The 20,364-nt window shown below is 36.9% G+C and overlaps 1 long non-coding RNA gene across 1 annotated transcript; it reads right to left on the bottom strand.

The window, feature by feature from the left end:
- Window positions 1-4,126: 4,126 nt before the first annotated feature.
- On the bottom strand, window positions 4,127-11,073 carry LOC128509309 (uncharacterized). The gene is made up of 3 exons (XR_008356026.1): window positions 10,936-11,073; window positions 6,185-6,326; window positions 4,127-5,043 (listed from the first exon to the last, which is right to left on the bottom strand). It is a non-coding gene; the product is annotated as an uncharacterized LOC128509309 (long non-coding RNA).
- Window positions 11,074-20,364: the final 9,291 nt, after the last annotated feature.

Genomic DNA, 20,364 nt, shown 5'->3' on the forward strand with positions numbered 1-20,364 from the left:
ACAGATTAATCGATGGTACAAACAGGGAGCGAGACACAAAGACACTCAAGACATCAGATTGTCACAGATCTCATATTGCTGCGATAACATCCTCTTCCCCAGATATGGGTATGACAAGACTTGCAAACAGTGGTATTTTGCCTCCCCCAATTCATCCTGAGAACAGATTTAAAGCACTAATGAATGTGGGTAAGGAATTTCCAAATGTGATTGAATATGGATCAGATCAGCCAGCAGCTAATGCCGTGACCAACAGACGCTCAAAGTCGAGCAGACAACGGCATTCAGCTTAGAGCGAACCCGAGGTCAGGACTCTGATAATCGCGGACTCCACTATCAGAAACATCAGTAACAGGACAACAACTTCATGCTGCTTTCCTCAAGCAAATGTCTCTGATGTGAACAGGGAACTTCGGAACATTCTGACAAGACTGCAAATCGCATCATCATCCACGTGTGGAAGAATAACATTTGGAAAGAGCAGTCGGAACTCTTAAGAAGGATTTCAGTGAACTCTTTGAAGCATTTCAAAGACTTCAAGTTCAGTCGTTCATCAGTGGACCACTCCCAGCAAGGGGAACGAACATGTTCTCACGGTTGCTTGGGTTGAACACATGGCTACAAAGAACCTGCAGTTCAAAAGAAGTCAACTTCATCGACAACTTCAATCTTTTCTGGGGCCATAAACAGCTGTTCAAACTGTATGGTCTCCACCCAAACAAACTTGGCGCAAGGGTGCTAAAGGAAAATATCTATTTCTCCCTCCATCATCCTTCAGCAGAATGTGCCAATCCTCTCAACCTAAATGGCACATGCACACCTGGACAAAGTTTGAATGACCACAGACAGCTTTCAAATTATCATGTGGTTAAAGAATTCCACAGGGACATTGATAACACCACACAGCCAAAATAACCACTGCTCATGGACATTTCTGTCCAGTCCTGCCCACAGAGTTCATTACAGACAGACTGTGACATACTACAACAGCTCCAAGATAACTTTCCGAAAAACAGCCAAGGAATTCAGGACAATTTACTACAGCCATGGGAAACCTCAGAGCCAGAGCCCATCTCACCAGACACACTATCCCTCTCTCCAGCATCTCTATGTACTTCTAAGCTTCAGAAAATGGAGGAACTGGTGTATACTGAGACCAAACTCTCCCACTCTTTTGCTGCAAGCCCCCAGATGCCAACTAAAAAACAGCAGGCTCCACCACCACCAAGTCCTGTGGCCCTAGCTCGCCCTCCTCCTCCTCCTGTGAGAGCTCTCCGACTGCTGCCACAGCGCCACGACTCAAACCTCCCTCCTTTATCTGGTGTAGGTGAAACAAAACAAACAGGTAGCAGCTTTCAGTGATGTGTGTCGGGTCCCCGGTATGATTAAACGTTTACGGAACAAACAGGAACCCAGTGTGCCTGTAGCTTTCTCTATCTCTGTTTTAACACATGATAGAAAGTCTATGGCCTTCTCAAATCGTACAGCCAACCTACCTAATCTGTAACCTATTATGCATCAAATTAAGATTACCGAAAAGTTTTTAATCAAATTAAGATTGATGGGAAAAAGTAATTCCATCAAGTTAGCATTTTTAAATATTTGCTCACTAAAAAATTAATGATTTTTAATTAATTATTTGATCACCACAAACAAATTGCATTTTATGTTTTTAATTGAAACTTGGTTAAAAGATAGCTGCAGTGCAACAGTCCTTAATGAAACAGCCTCTCCTAACTTAAGTTCATAAGTATCTGCAGAAATGTTAGGAGAGGTGGAGGTGTAGCTTCTCTATTTAAAGATGGTTATCAATGCAAGCAAGTGTCATTTGGTCAGTATTTGTCTTTTGAATATCTAGAGATTTTGCTCAAAGGTGCTCCATGCACGTACTCTGTTCATCATTATTTACAGACCTCCAAAATACTCCCCAGACTTTACTGAAGAGTTCACAGAACTGCTATCAATGATTTCCTCAGAGTTTTACTTTAATATTTATATTGATAATGCAGAAATCAATACTACAAAAGAAATAAGTGTTTTAAACACGTTTGACCTGATTTAGCATGTGCACGGGCCCACTCGTTAATGTGGACACACTTTAGATTTACTTATCAGTAAGGGTCTAAACATCTCATCCATTCTTATTAAGGACATAGCACTATCTGATCACTTCTGTATTTTCTTTGATATATTGATCTCTGTTTCCACTGAATCTGTTTTTGTCAGAAAGAGATGCATTAATGAGAATACAAGTGCACTATTTATGAAGGCTATATCTTTAACGCCAAGCATTTCTGCAGACCCTGTTGATCTTCTCCTTCATTCCTTTAACTTAAGAAAAGTTAAGAATGTTATTCATGATATTGCTCAGGAAATGGTCCGAAAGACGGGCAGACAGAAATTACCATGAAGAAAATCAACAGCAGTTCAGAGTATGAAAAGACAATGCCGAAAAGCTGAGCGGATGTGGCGGAAGACGAAACTTGAAATTCACTATAGTATCTACTTTAAACCCCCTAATAGTCAGATTCCCACTGAAATGCTCTCCTACAGCAAATGCAATGAATTTGCTTCTTTCTTTTCTGAGAAAATCAGTAATATTAGAAGGGCTATTAACACATCAAGTTATGCAAAGGTCAGAAAAACTCAAATAGTACAACCTTTAAAAACAGTTGCTATATCTGTGTTTCAAACAATTGATAGCAAAATCTTGGAAAACATAGTACACATTCATGACATGCAGTGAACATAAGTGAACATTCATGACATGCAGAGTCCCACAAGGCTCAATTCTTGCACCACTCCTGTTTAGCCTGTACAGTGGAACCTTTGATCACAAGCATAATTTTTTCCAGAAGTGGGCTCGTATTCCAAAACACTCGTAAACCAAACTTAATTTCCCCATAAGAAATATTGAAACTTCAAATTGAAAACTCAAATTACTAAGTAAAAATAAAACAAATTAACCTGCACTTTACCTTACTTTAAAAAAGTAAATTCCGACTTTGACTTGGAAAACTTGTTTGTTTCCCAAGTCAAAATTTATTACAAATTTTTGCACGTCTTGCAGAACACTCACAAACCGCATTACTTGCACTCGGAGACAAACATTAGTTTCAGTAGTCATGTCAAAGCAGTAAAGCAGTAACTCTTTGTAAAACAGTAAAAACATTGCAAGAATTAGATGTTTTGTTTCCAATCAAGACTTGGAGAAACTTGTCCATTCCTTTATTCCAAGATTCCAGAAGAGATCAAAACATTAGTCACATTTAAATCTAGACTTAAAACTCATCTGTTTAGCTGTTGATATATTGAATGAGCACTGTGCTATGTCCGAACTGACTGCACTGTATTTTATGTTTTTTATATTTTTAATTGTTTTATTTTGATTCTATATCAAATTTTAAGTAGTTTTAAAAGCCTCACTACAAACTGTTTCTTATTTTTATTTTAAATCAAATTTTAAATACTTTTAATTAAAAATAATTTAAATAATTTCATTTGCTATTATTTTCTATTTTCTTTTTTCATAGTTATTTTCTTCTCTTTTATGTAAAGCACTTTGAATTACCATTGTGAATGAAATGTGCTATACAAATAAACTTGCCTTGCCTTGCCTTGACAGGATGCCAATGCATCATGGGACAGACACATTTGGGAGCACCTTTAAGCCTAACCTTTATGTCTTTGGACTGTGGGGGAAAAGAGGAATACCTGCAGGAAACCCACGTTCAAACTCCACATACTGTACACAGACCAGAGGCGCTAATCAAACCCTCAACGCTGAACGTTAGAGGCCAAAATGCTAATAACTACATCACTATGCTGAGCCCAGCCAGAACAATATCAAATCTTTTTAAGGTAGAAAGCAGCAAGGAAAGGAAAGAATGATGTATTCATCCTCTGTTTAGAAAGTTCTCACATTTATTCATTGCTGAGTGCCGTCTTGCACAACTTGAAATTTTCCCATGGCTGCATCACATGTAATTCAATAGAAACACTAAAGGTCTAATAAACTGGATCGAATGAGTTACTCAAGGTTTAAAAGTTAAAATATATTTTTTTTAAGTCTTAAAATAATAGTTACTTCAAATTCAAATTTTATTCGTCACATACACAGTCATACACAGTACAATATGCAGTGAAATGCTTAGACAACTGCTCGTGACCTTAAAATAAAAGAGTATGAATAGGAAATAAATATAAAGGATAAAATAAAAGGTAAATTTAACTGGGAAAGAATAAAATAAAATATAAAATTAAAGTTAAAATAAAATAACTGTACAACAAAAATGCACAGTATAGAAAATATATGAAGAATATATGAAGAAATATAGAACAATAGGAACAGCTGTACAAAGTCGGTATAGATTTATGTCATTTTTGTGTGGAATGAAGTTAGAATAAATGGTAATAAACAATGGTAAAAAAAAAAGGTAAAAAAAATGGTAATGTCTAACATTATGTTTTTTTATGTTCTACATACAGTACATTTACATTTTCCTTGTTAGGTTAATGTAGTTCATGTTAACTCTTGAAATGATCTATCTTGATGCCTCCTTATGTCAAATTGTTGTATATTCGTTTTTTTTTGTTGTTGTTGTTGTTTTTTTTTTCTGTAGTTGTGTCCTGTCCTGTAGTGCAATAAAGCACACAATATAATACCATTAGTGTTATCACGAACTCACGCACACACCACGTTCAAAGTCTGCTTTCATCCCTTGACATTTCCTTTCCCACGCTGTCATGCTTCTCAGCACGCGGTCATATTTTCCCGCGCTGTCATCTCCTGTCTTACACTCCCCCGGACCGCCTCGGCTGAACACCTGATTTCTTCTGACTTATAAGGAAGAGCAGCGCTCGTCTCATTGCTGAATCATTGTGTATTTTCTCGCCTCAATATTCTCGCGTTATGTTTCATAGTTTTCACGTTGTGGACCTCGCTTTGTTTTCCTGATTCTCGTCTCGCGATGTGGATTAGTTGCTTCACTTCGATTTAACGGCTCCGTCACTTCGTCGTTCCCTGCTGACAAGTTCAGCTGTCTAAAAACAAAGCAGCTTAAACAAAATGATATTAAATGCTATTTACAATATGATCCTTTGGCTCTCTAAATTTATTACCAGCAAAAATGCCAGAGCGTTAAGATAATGTTTGCAAAAGTGTCTGGAGACAGATCCTCCTTTCAGCTTGTTTGTTCTTTGTTCATTTACTTTTCCAAATAACCCAAAGATGTTTTATATGGAACCAACATCCAGATATCTTTTAGAGAGATTTTGTCTAGGCATTTTATGAAAGCCTCGCATCTTTCTTCCCAAACTTAACAGTCATAGATACTGTAGCATCATCATAACAGCTACAATTTGCCTCTTTAATGTACATTTTTCCTTATATGAAATTTAATATTCTCTCTCTCGATGGCTTTGAAATACAAAAAAGAAGATTAAACAGAATCAGACCTAACATAACATGTTTTTGTTATATATCAGTTTTGTCTATAAGATCTTCTGATGCCAATAGTCGGTTGGAATTATCCCAGAACATTCCTTAAACTAAAGGAGAAAATTTCTGCATGTAACAATAGTTCTGATACATTTACAGTTCAACATTTTTGCATACAGCATAATTGCTGTGAAGTCAGTTTCAGCATTTGTTGTAATTTATATGTTTTACATACAGTTTTGCCTAGGGATCTATGTGGATTTTATGGATTGAGTTTGCTTAGTACAGTGGAACCTCAGCATTTAATCCGTTTTTTAGGGCAAAAATTTGTACTGTGATTCAATTTTCCCATATGAGATAATACAAAAAAGTAGATCATCAAAAAAAAAATCATGAAAAATCAAATAGTTTCGGAGCACATGCCTGATGGCAAGGTTTGTATAGTGGGTTGAATCTTTTGATACAGCTTTCAGTGACTGAAAAAATTCTTAAATTTCGTAAAAACTCATTTGCTTGGCTTTTCACTTATGAAAAAAATTTTGAACAGGTCCTGGGGCGTTTTTTTTTTATTATTTATTTTAATTTCTTGCAAAATTTTAATTCTAGTGCTAAAATGTGTTTTCTTACATTTTAGCACTTGTTGGCATGAGGTTCCATTGTACTTGGATTGGAGACTTCCTGGCCAAACCAAATTTTGTAAGCTTATGGGGCAGTGGTAACTGCATCTGTTAACGTTGTGAATACCTGATTGGAAGGTCAGCAGTTTAAGCTCCAGCTCCACCAAGTTGCTGGTGTTGGGCCCTACATCTGGTGTTGGGCCCTACATCTGCTTCAGAAGTGCTGTATAATGGTTAATTCTCCGCTCTGACCTGAACTTCCTAACAAGCTGGGATATAAAAAGAAAAAAAAATTACATAATTACATTTTGGCCATCCTATATGTTGATTTAGCCTTATGTTCCACTATGTTATATGGCAAAGACAAAAAAATAAACAGCCACATCATCATGTTATTAGACAAAAAGTGTAATCGAAAATCAGGCAGAGAGTCAGGATCTGGGCAGATCAAGTGGTACACTAGTTGAATCTTCACCATGGAGATCACCTCCACCATTTTCTTTCCACGAAAGATGACACTGCTAGAAACATTGAGCCAAAGGACAGGGCAGTGTAAAGCCCAACAGGTAATCTCCAAATTTGCCTAGGATATATTGTGAGCTATGAACTATGAGATATGTTAATGGGAAGGTTACTAGAAGCTATATGTTCTCATGGTTTAGAGTGCTAATGTTGAGCATTACAGCTTTAGTTTTAAAACTTAAGGATCCACCTCTAATGGTTTCACTAGCCAGAGCCTGAATTTATGTATAGAGAGGATGATTTTGCCCGTAGTGCGTGAATGAGCGTATGAGTGTGTGTACATGCTTTGCAATGAATTGGCCCCAGTACAGGGTGTACCCCACCTTGTTTCCTGGGATTGGCTCCAACCCTGAATACAAGACAAAGCGGTATAGACAATAAGCGAGTGACTTTTACTGATATATTTCCACTTTTTCCCCCACTATTTCCACATTTCCAGATTTCATTCAGTGATGCAAGAGAACTCTGTGTCATAGCAGTTATAGTAATTTCTCATGAACAATCATTATAACTCATTATCAGACTGTCTAAGTATACAAACTGGTCTACACATTCTGTTTTCTCTCCGTTAAGCTGTATGTCTGCTTTGTTGTGTCCCATCACTATAACTTTTGTCTTGTCCTTGTTTATGTATAAACCGCATTACCTGCTTTGATTTAACGCATTTAGTTGCTCTTGAAGGTCCGATGCATTCGTTGTCACTATATTAATGCTATTTGCAAATTTCAGATCTTTGACCATTTGATTTCCAATATTTCCTCCTTCTCTTTTGTCTGCTTTCATCTTTTTCATTGTTCTTTCTAACAATGCTTTGAACAACAGCAGAGAAAATGAGTCTCCCTGTCTAGTACCCATTGTTGTCTTTTTCCAGTTACTCATCTCACTTCCCACTCCTGACTGACACTAAAGACTCCTCATACAATGATTTTAATGTTTCAACCAGCCTGCCCTGGTACTGCCCTGATTTATAATGTTGCCTACAGTCTTTCAATCCAAACTGAATCAAATGCTTTCCTAAAATCCACAAAGCATTTATAGATCATGTGCCAGCTTGATGTTGCATTTTCTGTAAATCTGCTGGATAGTGCTCCTGTCTTTTCAAAAGCCCACCTGTTGCTCACTGAGAAGTCCATCCTCCAAGGCCTTACTGTAATTGTTCTTGAGAGACTTGTGTGATATCAATGCTATTGACTCACCCTTCTTTGGTAGCATCACCATAATTGACTTTTCATTTCTACTGAATGCTTCTTCCTATAGTATATTTTAAAGCTTGTGATAAGATAGTCAGAAAGATGACCACAGACATGAATAAAACAACACTAATGATTTAATGTATTTTTTAAAATAGGATCAAATAAGATTTATTTCTGTACATAAATATTATGTATTATAAATAATCTTAATTTGTACCTACAAATTTCAAATAGCTAAGCTGTTTTTTTTTTTTTTTTTGGCTAGAATCCCTGTAAAAAAATAATACTGGTAGTTTTGAAGTTTAAATAAAGCAGTGAATATGTCTGGGAGGGGCAAATGTTGAGATTTGATAATTTTTTTTTTTAAGTAGGCTGGATTTTCTTGGCTACTGGCCTGGTTTTCACTGCATAAATATTACAGACTTCCCGGTTCCGCAGCAGCAGCAGAATCTACTCAGTGCTTACTTTCCTTTTCAAACAGGTCAGTCATTTCTTACATACCATCAGAAAAAATATTGTTGGAAACAAATAGCATGTTGTACGTACTAATGTTGTTGATGCTGAGATTTGCTATAATCGTATAAGTACTAAATAGTTTGCTGGAGTTTTATGACTTAGGACTTACACCTCTTCATAGGAGAGAGAAGGAGAGGTAGAAAGAGAGAGTCTCTCATTGTGAGAGTTTAAACCAATGCTTGCTCTAACATTTTACTGAGGTTGTTTGTGCTGCGGTTCTTTTAGGAATGCATAGTCTGAAGATTTTCTTTACAAAACACAAATAATCTACATAGTACAGGTATGCTTTTTAAACTGAAAACCCCATGCTTAAACTATGCTTTTAGTGTTGAATTGTATCAACAGACTGGATTAGGCATGAGCATTGTGAAATTAATTTGACATTTTACATATTAGACAGACACCACAATCCAGGCACTTAGGAAACTTTAAACAAATTCTTGCATGAATATAGTGTTGCAATTGTTACTTAGCAGGCTACTTCCCACAATTACTATAATTAAACATAAAAAGGACAATTTCAGGCTTCCTCATGTACAGCTGTCAATTTATTGTTAATATTCTAATAACTATAGTTACTGAAAAATATATATATATATTAAATATTCAGCAGTGTGCCCTATGAGCTACCTTAATTATTATAAAATTCAATGTGTCTTCATTTATTTTAATTGTATATTTTATTTAAAGAATAGTTAAAAGTTTTTATATTTTCTTTTTATCCTTTTATATCTCTTCATATTGCATGATATCAAAAGTTTTTTCTTTTTTTAAGCAAATATTTTGCCTTAACAATCACTTTGCCATTTCCCATCACAATCATTAATGTTTCTCTGGGAATGCATTTCTTCCAAAAATGAAAGGCTCGGCTAATAACACATTCAATATTTCATAACCCAGTTCAAGTATTTTATTTTCTCTTTGCTTTATGCTGGCCAATAATGTGACCCTTGTTAAACCGTGACCTTTTTTCCCCGCAAGCAATGTATTTAAATAGCTCATGTATTTCTTTTTTAAATATGGTCATCTACTGCCCTTAAATAATCAGTGTCTTGTAGTAATATAAAATTTATTGATATAAAGTTTTTAATTTGGGAGGGTTTCTGAAATTAGCACATGAATAAATAATTCCATAAATTAGTTTTGAAAAAGTGGAAAAAAATATCTATCCCAAGTAAGAATAACCCAACAACCTTTTTATTAGGGTAATGGTGGTAAGTATTCCGGTAAGTAACAAGGCTTGCACTGTATAACAATTTGTTGCCAGCTGAATGCCTGGAACACGGTGTCTGTGTAATCTCCAAATGTCAAACTAACTTCACTGTTGTTACAAATAAACAGAGGATTATTTATAGCTTTCAGGAATCTTCTTCTGCTTCTTTCAGCTGCCCCCGTTAGGGGTCGCCACAGCAAACCATTTATCTCCATCTAAATCTGTCTTACCACATCTTCTCTTGTCACTCCAATCTCCTGCATGTCCTCCCTCACCACATCCATAAACCTCCTCTTTGGCCTTCTTTTTGTCCTCTAGTCCATCTTTAACATTATTCTAAACATATCCTTCCTACAGTATATTCCCCTCATCTCTCCTCTGCACATGCCCAAACCGTCTTAACGTGGCCTCTCTAACTTAGTTCCCACCCTGCGCTGTCCCTCTATTATACTTATTCCTAATCTCGTCCGTTCCTGTCAAAGCAAATCGCAGATGCTTCAGCTCTGCCACCTCTAGCTCTGCCACCTCTAGCTCTGCCACCTGTCTCAGTGGCAGCACCAGCTTAGGAATATAGCTAACTTATTATCAACCTACAGTTCTGTTTATAAAGTTACTTTATTATTTAATAATGTTCAGTAGTACTAGTATAGTATAGTAGAAACTAGTATTATGCTTTAAGGTTGAAAAGCTACAGTTGTAGACGGTCATTGTGCCCACCAGTGCAAAGTACCTATCCTTCTTACTAAGTTTCAATAAATGAACACAGAATGCCACGAAATATATACATTTAGTCCGCCATAAGTTTCTTATTGGAATCGTCTTGTACAGTGTAACATAATCCTGATGGGATTTCACAGTGTAATACTGGCTTCATTTACCGTCATAATTAATCAAACTAAATTGTCACCACAAAACCTAATCATTGACATTTTACCACTTTTGGTATTTTGTTTCATAATCAATCAATCAATTAATCAATCAATCAATCAATCAATCAAACAAATGGGATTGAGCCCCAAGCAAATGGGATTGAGCCCCAAACAAATGGGATTGAACCCCATTTGGAATGCTCAAGCCTTGATGCTGATCCTGTTATGGTAAAAAGGCATGCCAATTCTGTTATGCTAAAAAGGCATGTAATATCACTCCTACTGTAGTTCACCTAAATAATGCAGCCCACTCCTGAGGCCGAGAGCAAGCCTGCACGCCTGGAGATCAGTGGTGGGAAATCAGCCGACATTGAGCCAGTAAGAAAAAGGCAAGATCATCAAATAGTTGTTAAACCTTTGCAGAGAAGAAAAACAAACTGTAAGTGTAATAAGATATTAATTGCTCCCCTTTTTTTTTACTCTTTGTGTTCTGACATATATACAGTTATAAAATGTCAATACATGATATCTGCTGTCTGTAATGTGAATTAAAATTAGAACTTACACATCTCTCCATGGTGCAGTGACTGTGTACAAGGTGCCCAGTTCACGAGGCAAAAGCGTCTACATGGCATTCGGCTTTGAGCTGCGTAAAAAGATGTATTTTCCCGTAGTGGCGAAAGACTCCGAGAAACAAATGTGCCTCAAGGTAATTTCTTCACCTAACCCTTGTTTTTATGAAACAGCTTGACCTGCTATGTTTTATTCCTCATTTCCAACAGTTCTACTAAAGACTTTACATAATAACATACTTGTAGTGAAGAACATCATGTGTGTCTGACAGTCATTACCAAACTTGATACTTGTTACTTGACCATGTTAGGAGATTTCCTGCTAAGCTCCGGCGTCTGCCTTGCTCAGTTAAAGTTTAACATTTCTAATTTTTGCTTCATGTGTTTCCTTTCGATTGTGCAGATAAATTGGCATTGTCAGAATACTGGAATTTCTGGGTCAAGCAGTATGTTTAAGCACAAAGTGCTGGCAGACCAAGGGTGCATTATCAGTAAGCAATGGCTGGAGCAGCTTCCTGCTTTAATGGGACAACTCCAAGTCTCTTTGTCAGCTCAACTGAAGCAATAAATAATCCGGGCAACCAGCACAATGCAAAGGTTTAATGCTGCAGTGCTTGCTGTACTTCACAAGTCATGCTTTGGAACACTCGGAAATTAATTACATACCTCCATACTGACATGCCTCTGCATAGGCTATAGCAATGCATTCATAGGGAAACAAGAATGTGACCCCAGAGAAGCTCTTCTTCTTGCTGTGCCACCAAATGATTGACAAGCCAATGCTTCTTGACACTCTGCCCAAGAGTCGAAAAATTCATGTGAGCCAGTCTCACACCAGATCCAAAAGCACATCTTTCTGTTTAAGATGGACGAGTGTGAGCACCAGTGTTGATAACAGGAGCAACATTGGTTTTATTTGTAGCAACCCCCATCATAATGGTGCCCTGTGTATCACAAGGCCATTGTCCATGGCTTCAAAGTCTGTGTTGGAGCGAGTCGATCCCACCCCTTGCAACAATCACACAGAAACCTGTTTTGATTGACTGCAGTGTTAATTGACTTAAATGCCACTGCCAGCTACGATCAAAACACCGTTGCCAGAAAGATCCCAGCCGGCACTTCAATCGCTTCCACATATCCTACAAGGTGGATACACTGCAAGTCTGTGCAACCTATTTATAGAACAGCACCTTTCTTGGTCACACTCTCTACCAAGTTCACTCACTTGCTGGGGTTTCTGTGGATGCAAACTTAAAGCCTCCACTGCTTAAAAATAGAAAGATTATAACTGGTCAAGTGATTTCTTCAGCCTGAAGTAGGTTGTGATGACCATTCTGCCACTGGTCTGTGCTACATCAGAACAACTGAGAGGTTGATAAGTGGAAAATGATATTTAGCACCACCTTTGGTAACTACTAAAAGTACTATGTGCTGACAAATGGGCTCTTTTTGGTTCATGCAGTACTCCAATGCCTACTCAACAACATATTCACATGCTCTGAAAGTTTGTCATAGCTTAAATCAAAGATTTACTCATTAAATCTTCCCACACACATTTGTTATTTCAAGATGGTAGTGTAATGCATCTATGAATACCAGCTTTGTGTCAAGAGGAGAAATCTAATTTACACATTCCCAATGCGGCATTCCTAAATTACATCATAGGGTCAGAACGGGTGCTAAGTCAGGACAAGGTGGGGGAGGGGAAAAACAATTGTACTCAATTGTGCTCAACCCCCGGTAAAAATTTCTGAGCCCTAAGAACCCTAACCCTAACCCTTTTACTGTATGGTGGTATAGGGGCAAAGTCGGTGACCAGCCTATGTTTGCTGTCATCATTCTTCGGGCTCAGAATTTCGTATTGCCGCTTTATCCTGGGGTTAAGTACAATTGCTTCTCCCCTCATTTCCCTTCTCAAGAATAGGGCGAACTAACTGCTGAGAAATTATGATGGCAGCACTTGAGAACTCTCGTAAAGCTGGTGTCGAGGGAATGGTGGCATTGGCTAGAGGGGGCACTGCATCCATTTGTGGATGAACCCCTTTAGATAGAAGACTCTAATTTCCTATTGGGTTTATTAAAGTCTTAATAAAGACTATCTCTCAATATTTTCTCTTATCTAAATTTTAGATCTGTCTTGACCTGTCCTGTCCTGTTATTGAGAATTTATTATAAAGACTTTTGTGTAGCATTTTGGTTCATGTTTCTGGTTAATATTTGATTTTAAATGCCATTTTCCTTTCTACCTTTGCAGATACAGCCAAAGAGTGAGTTCAAACATTTCAGCAAGAGCTTCCTCTTCAAATGGGAGAATAATGGAGAATATGGAAGCCTTTGTTCAGTGGTAGAACCTAAACAGTACCTGCATGTGCTTAACAACCAGGTCACCCTTGACGCCAAACCAGACATTGGTTTCAGAATCCAGTTCCTTGAATCTAAGAATTGAAAAGAAAAATCTGAATGCTTTTCATGCAGAATAGGGGCATACAAGAGTAGACAAAGGTCAGGCAAGACATCTTTGCAATGGAGGTTGCAGTGGAGGTCTACCAGGGAAGGATTGCAATGTCAATCACTACAGCATCCCTTAAGGCAGAAATGAGGTTTTATTAAGCTAGAACAGTGCAGAAAGTAGCTTAGCTCTATCCAAATCTGTTATAGTATCTGTCTTCATATCCTGACATATAATCTTCATCTTTTCAGTGGTTATTACAGATAATTTTACATTGTAATACTTTAATATAATAAAGATCCTACATTATATATGTTCAGAGTACTACAATGTATATACAGAATATGTGTAGCCTACTTAAACTGTATACATTACCTGTTTCTTTTATGACATGGATGGTCTGAAAATAATGGATACAAATATTTTGTAATGACTTTTGCCGTCATACATTTACATCGATACTACAATTACTGCAGTCTCTATACTCTTGTATATTCAATGTCCATGCTGGTATTAAACCGATCTCATAACCGATTATATGGGATATGACATATAACTATATGAATTATATGTGTAGGTGTAGAGTCTATGTTTGGCTAATTTGCTCTTCTTTCCTACTGACAACAAGAGTAATAAATAACAGTTATTACATTTCATTCATGGTCCTTGCATTATTTTCAAGATTGATGTTTTTAAAGGAAATTACACCTCGGATTCAGGATCAGATAAGCCTGTACAAAATGTTCAAATGGGCATTATGTATAATCCTGCTTAATGATGAGCAATTAATGTTTCTATTAAAAATACCCTTCCAGAAGTATTCGTACACTTAAGCACACTTTTAACCTCATGTGGTGTTTCTTTTGAACAAAGTTACCGGAAGTGCAAAGTTTTAAGGAAAAATTTCCCCAAAATACTGTAGATACCGTTTGATTGCAAAATGCACAAAAAGAACAAAGTTAAAACAAAATAAGTAAAGCACAACGAAGAAACAAAGAATATTATTTTTTGGTGGGAGTAAATGTGGGGGTAAGGGTTCACATACCTAAAAATATTGTGGGAAGGGGAAAATAAATCATCATAATTATGCATCTGACCTATTCAAACCTAGATCTTGTCTAAAAAAAGCAATGAAGGTCTGTTGCTTAGTGTCTCTGCCAAAATTTGCATATTATTTTGATTTGTGCACTTTTCTACACTGGACCGACCATATACTGTAAAAATGTATTTTTTTAGGCAAAGTATTCTTTCCAAAGCAACTTGGTATGCTTTAAATCTTTGACTCCTATTAAAAAAATCCACTTCTTTCACTGGAATCATTTCTTTAACAAATTTCCATGACATTTATTTTTAAAGTACTTTTGCACTTGTACACTGTTCCCAGTATGCAATGGTTAGTGCCTACCAAAAGTGGTCCAAGTAAGTAAAAACAAGTAAAGAAATGAAGGCTATCCCATCCGCTTTTATCCCACAGACAAGCTACTGTAGCAGATGCTTTAAATGTAACACTGGCTACGATAAAAAAGTAGCAAAACACCCATGTCCCCATGCTGACCCCTGTCCCCTACCAAAAGCATGTGAGAATCAGAACTAGACCATAGAAGAAAGGAGAGAGAAGATTTTTTTTTTACATTTTGTGTTGCTACCCTTGAGATTAGGTGGCACTAGGATACACTATGGGAAGCTGGTAGAGGAGGTATGATTCACTGAGCAAGGTTTGAATAAGAAATCTTGGGTCCTGGCATTTACATAGATGTTATTTTGACATGTACCACATACTTAAACATTGTTGCAGATGAAGTACATAAACCTTCATGGCGATCGCAAAAATAGTTTAGAAGGTGTTTGAAAAACTTGTCTGTAAAGTTTGAAAGTTTTGTAGATAAATAAATGAGTCGTTTGGTCTGTCCAATGTGCTTCGATAAGGTTACTGATGCCAGAAGATAAAAATAGTCAAACAAGTGAACATATCTGTCAGAAATTTATCTACTCATTAACTACAAAAGACTAAAAAATTAAACTGTAAAAAATAGTTTTTATATGTTAAGCTAAATGCCTGGTGTCATGTACATTGTGAAATCCTGAAAAACAAAGAGTGGAAGTTGTAGAGATGTCCATCTGGAGACGAACCAGGAACTATTAGCTCAGAGAGCGAGAGAGAGAGAGAGAGAGAGAAAATGAAAAAGAGAACATGAGAGTGTTACCACGTTAATATCAGATACATGAGAAAGAGAGTACAATAAAAAAAAATTTGTATAAAAAAAACTCTTACAATGATTTACAGAAAGTTTTAGGTGTTGACTCAGCCTCCAAATTCCCTAGATATCAATCTGGTCAAGCACCTGTAGGATGACCTGGACAAAAACATTAAACCGTGGAGGTCTCACCTCATAACCTGACTTCTCGCTGCCAAATACCACAACCATTAAGAATGTGATGGGAAAATTGATGACATTAAATCCATTGCATCAAACTTCATAGGAAATCTGAAAACACACCAAGACAGATTTGTTTACTTTACTTTAGAGTTAATGTTATTGTTGTTAATGAGAAATAAACAAAGTTTAGCTTTTCCCCCATGATGTATTTATGGCATAATTATTAAACACATTTGACCTATTTATTCATTTTCATAAGGCTTCTTTAAAAACATAAAAATCTTATTTATTTTTTAAATATTTACATGAGGATTTGGTGACACAGTAAGAACCTGGGAACCTGCAGTCTCATTTTGATGAGACTTTCATGCTATCCCTAAAATAACTCTATAGTAAGAAAAAAGCTTTTCTATCACAACTGCAGTAACCAGATAGATCTTCATTAAAACAATGCTTTCGAACAAGAATTAAAACGTTCTTAATTCAGGATCGGGAAGATAAGGTATTTAGCAACTTAGATTTGTGGCAAAATTGAAAATATGACAAATTTCACTTGTGCAAAACTAACCTGTAATACCTGACTTGAGATAACAGGCACATACACTATCCAATAAAAAATAATATCTATCTATCTATCTATCTATCTATCTATCTATCTATCTATCTATCTATCTATCTATCTATCTATCTATCTACAGTATTTATCTATATACTCAGCAAAAAAAGAAATGTCCCTTTTTCAGGACTGTGTATTTCAACAATAATGTTGTAAAAATGCAAATAACTTTACAGATCTTCATTGTAAAGGGTTTAAACAATGTTTTCCATGCATGTTCAATTAACCATAATCAATTAATTAACATGCACCTGTGGAATGGTCGTTAAGACCTTACAGCTTACAGAAAGTAGGCATTTAAGGTCACAGTTCTAAAAACGCAGAACACTAAAGAGACTTGTCTACCGACTGTGAAAAACACCCAAAGAAAGATGCCCAGGGTCCCTGCTCATCTGCGTGAACGTGCATTAGGCATGCTGCAGGGAGGCATGAGGACCGCTGATGTGGCTAGGGCGATAAATCGCCATGTCCGCACTGTAATCCGAATATCACACCTGCGTGACAGGTACAGGATGGCCACAACAACTGCCCGAGTCACACCAGGAACACACAATCCCTCCATCAGTGCTCAGACTGTCAGCAATAGGCAGTCCATGAGGAGGAGATGCACTGCAGTACTTCAAGCAGCTGGTGGCCACACCAGATACTGACTGGTACTTTTTTAGTTTATGTCTTATGGTGTTGACTCTTTTAGTGTTCATACAAATATTTACACATTAAGTTTACTAAAAGTAAAAAAACTTGAAAGTCAGACTGTATATACAGTATATACAGTATATATATATATATATATATATATATATATATATATATATATATATATATATATATATATATATATATAATGTATTAAGATGCATCTAAGAGGCTTAGAGTAAAAATCACAGTTATGTTTAATAGTAAAAACAATGGCATTTCTACGTACAGTGTGGTGAGAATATAGAAGCTTGGGACTTAACAGCTGTGTGTCCATAAGAAAACCACTTGTTAGTGAGACTCATCAGGGGAAAAAAAATACTTAAATTTGCTAGAAGACATAACTTTAACCTACTGAATGACCAGGTTATCACAAAAAAAATAATAATAAAGTTTTTTATTTTCTTCCCTGATGGCACACCCATACCCCAGAATTCAAACTGCCCAAAGTGTAATTCAAATTTTCTCCAGGGACTCCGGTTTCCTTCCATAGCCCAAAGGCATGCAGATTAGGCTAATTGGCATTCCCAAATTGTCTGTGAGTGTGTGTATGTGTGTGTGCCCTGCGATGGATTGGCACCCTGTCCAGGATGTATCCTGCCTTGTGCCCTAAGTCTCCTGGGATAGGCTCCAGGATCTTGTATACAGGATAAAGTGGTATAGATGATGAGTGAGTGATAATACTTTTTATAAATTGTTCTCAGTAACTCAGTAACTCAAAATAAAGAAAATGCTTCTAAACATTATGATGCATTTATAATTTTGAGAATATTTCTCAAAGCTGTTAATCAAAATAATGACTGGGAGAAACTTTCCTTTACCCAAAAATCCCTCTCCATGTATTTTTTTTGCAGGTTTTTCAGACATTCTTTTACCATTGGATTTAAGACCACTTAAATGGAAAACAAGCTGTCATCCAATTTTTTTATTTTGCTTTTGGAGGGAATATTTTTAAAAAAAGTTTTTATATGGAAAAATTAATGAACAAATGTCACATGGATTCAATTCAGTTTTCAAAGTTTATTTCTACCTTTTAGATATTGGTTTTATCCATTTTTTTTCACCTGCATGAGTAACAAGAGTAACTACATCCTGGTAAATGAGTATGTTAGTGTTAAGAGATTATTTTACCCAAAATTCTGCAGCATGTAACACAGGCCATTTTACAAGCTTGTCTGGTATGCCTAAGGTGTCCTCGTGCATGTCCATTTCCCTGAATTATACATGCCTTTTAAATGCCAGATTACATTCTCATCCACCAGTTTGCGCAGAATCTGGCCCAAGGAACCGCACTCTAGTCCAACAAGCCCAATGTTGTGGAATGACTTGGACACGGTACATTTGAACAGAGACTGACTGTTTTCATTTTGCTGCTTTTGCTTAAATGAAGATCTCATTTTGAAAGACACTCCAAGGCATAAATTAAAATTATGGGAAAGTAGTTTTCATACAGCAGTTGAAGTAGGCTTAATAAATGTTAGTAAAAGCATCACAGACTTTGTAAACAGTCTGTATCGGTATGACATAAAACATGTGCAACGTTTCCCAGAGTGAAGGAACCTTGAAATCTGATAAAAAATAAAAACTAACTTGATATAATCTTTCATGCTAAGATACATTTCATGCATCATACACAGAATGTTCCAGAACAGAACTAATGATAACACCCTGCTGGTCAAAATAAGGTCACCATTTCAAAAGTGTCAAAGTATTGGGCTGCATCAAGCACGAAAAACAACCAAGGAGATTTGAAATTACTGGAGCTGGGTTAAGAACCCATCATCACATTGCCAAAATCTGGCAGCGACTTTGTGCGAGTGACATAGTCGAGAGAAAAAAAATCATTAATTGAGATTATATAAATACTTGGTGATATTTCACTTGAACAAAACCAGCTGTCCAAATGTGGAGTGAAGTGTCTACTTCACAGCTGCGGGACTGTTTTGAAAACACAGACTGGAAGTTGTTGGCTAGCACAGAACCGGGGAAATCTGTTTTGGCCTACATAGCCTTCTGCGGGTACTGTGTTAACCACCAAGACCAACAAGATGATCCCAAACCAAAAACCATGGCTTGACACAAATGTGTGATCTTTGCGTAGCTGCCTACAGGTGAGGGGAAAGGCTAGCTTACAGTAATACCAAAAGAGAAATGAAGAAGGGCATTAAAGAAGCCAAGCACAGATATCAGTAGCTAATAGAGGGCTACTTTGAAAATAACAACCCCCGAAGCACGTGAAGGCATCAATGTTCTTATGGACTATAAGAACAGCACCTTACTGACCAGCCATGACGCCACACTTCCTGACGCCCTGAACCAGTTTTTTGGGCACTTTGACAATCACACCAGCAGAGTGTAAACTCAGAAAACACCACCACCCATAGAGGAGCTGGTACTTGTGTCATCAGATGAGATCCACCCTAAGGAAGCTTAACATCAACAAAGCGACAGGACCAGACAGGGTGTCAGGCTGCCAACTGAAGTCCGTGCCCAAAAATCAAATGGTAAAGTGTCGGAATGACTATCGCCCAGTTTCTCTGACACCAATTATTATAAAGTTCCTCGAGAGGTTTGTCCTTTCCCACGACATAGCCAACATCCCCACTGATCTCTTAGTCCAGCACTTTACACTTTCATGCCTGCAATCCCATCGACTCCTCTCACACCATAGTGAAGTTTGCTGACAACACCACAATAGTGGCCCAAAGGGTTCACCGACATCAAAAAGAGGGGGGAAAAAAGTGCTCGAGAGGTGTAAAAGTCCCAGTAGAAAAAAAAACAAAGTTAGATACAAAGTAACAAAAAAAACACTGTAAAAAAACAAAACAAACAAAGAAATATGTGTACCCAAATCGCCTTAGCAGGGGATTACGGAGAAAAAGTGAGGTAAGATGTGGTGTGTTTGTGTGTGTGTGTGTGTGTGTGTGTGTGTGTGTGTGTGTGTGTGTGTGTGTGTGTGTGTGTGAGTGTGTGTGTGTGTGTGTGTGTGTTGTGCAAACCAAAAGGGACAGGTCACTTTGAAAACCACTAAAACAAAGGAGATCATTATGAATTACAAGAGAGAATATATATATATAAAAAACAAAGCCTCTATTATGTTTAATAGTGAATGAAATAGAATTTTCGTACACACACTCTTCAGCATGTGTGGACATAAGAACACATTGTTAGTGGGACAAATCATAAAAAAAAGCTTCAATTAGCAAGTGAGCATAAATATTTGGACTTTTGAAGGGGTCATGAGGCTTGTACAGTGGGCACCATGCATAATAGGTGCTCTAGG

This window comes from Clarias gariepinus, chromosome 21 (genome assembly GCF_024256425.1).
Source record: "Clarias gariepinus isolate MV-2021 ecotype Netherlands chromosome 21, CGAR_prim_01v2, whole genome shotgun sequence".
Lineage (NCBI taxonomy): Eukaryota > Metazoa > Chordata > Actinopteri > Siluriformes > Clariidae > Clarias > Clarias gariepinus.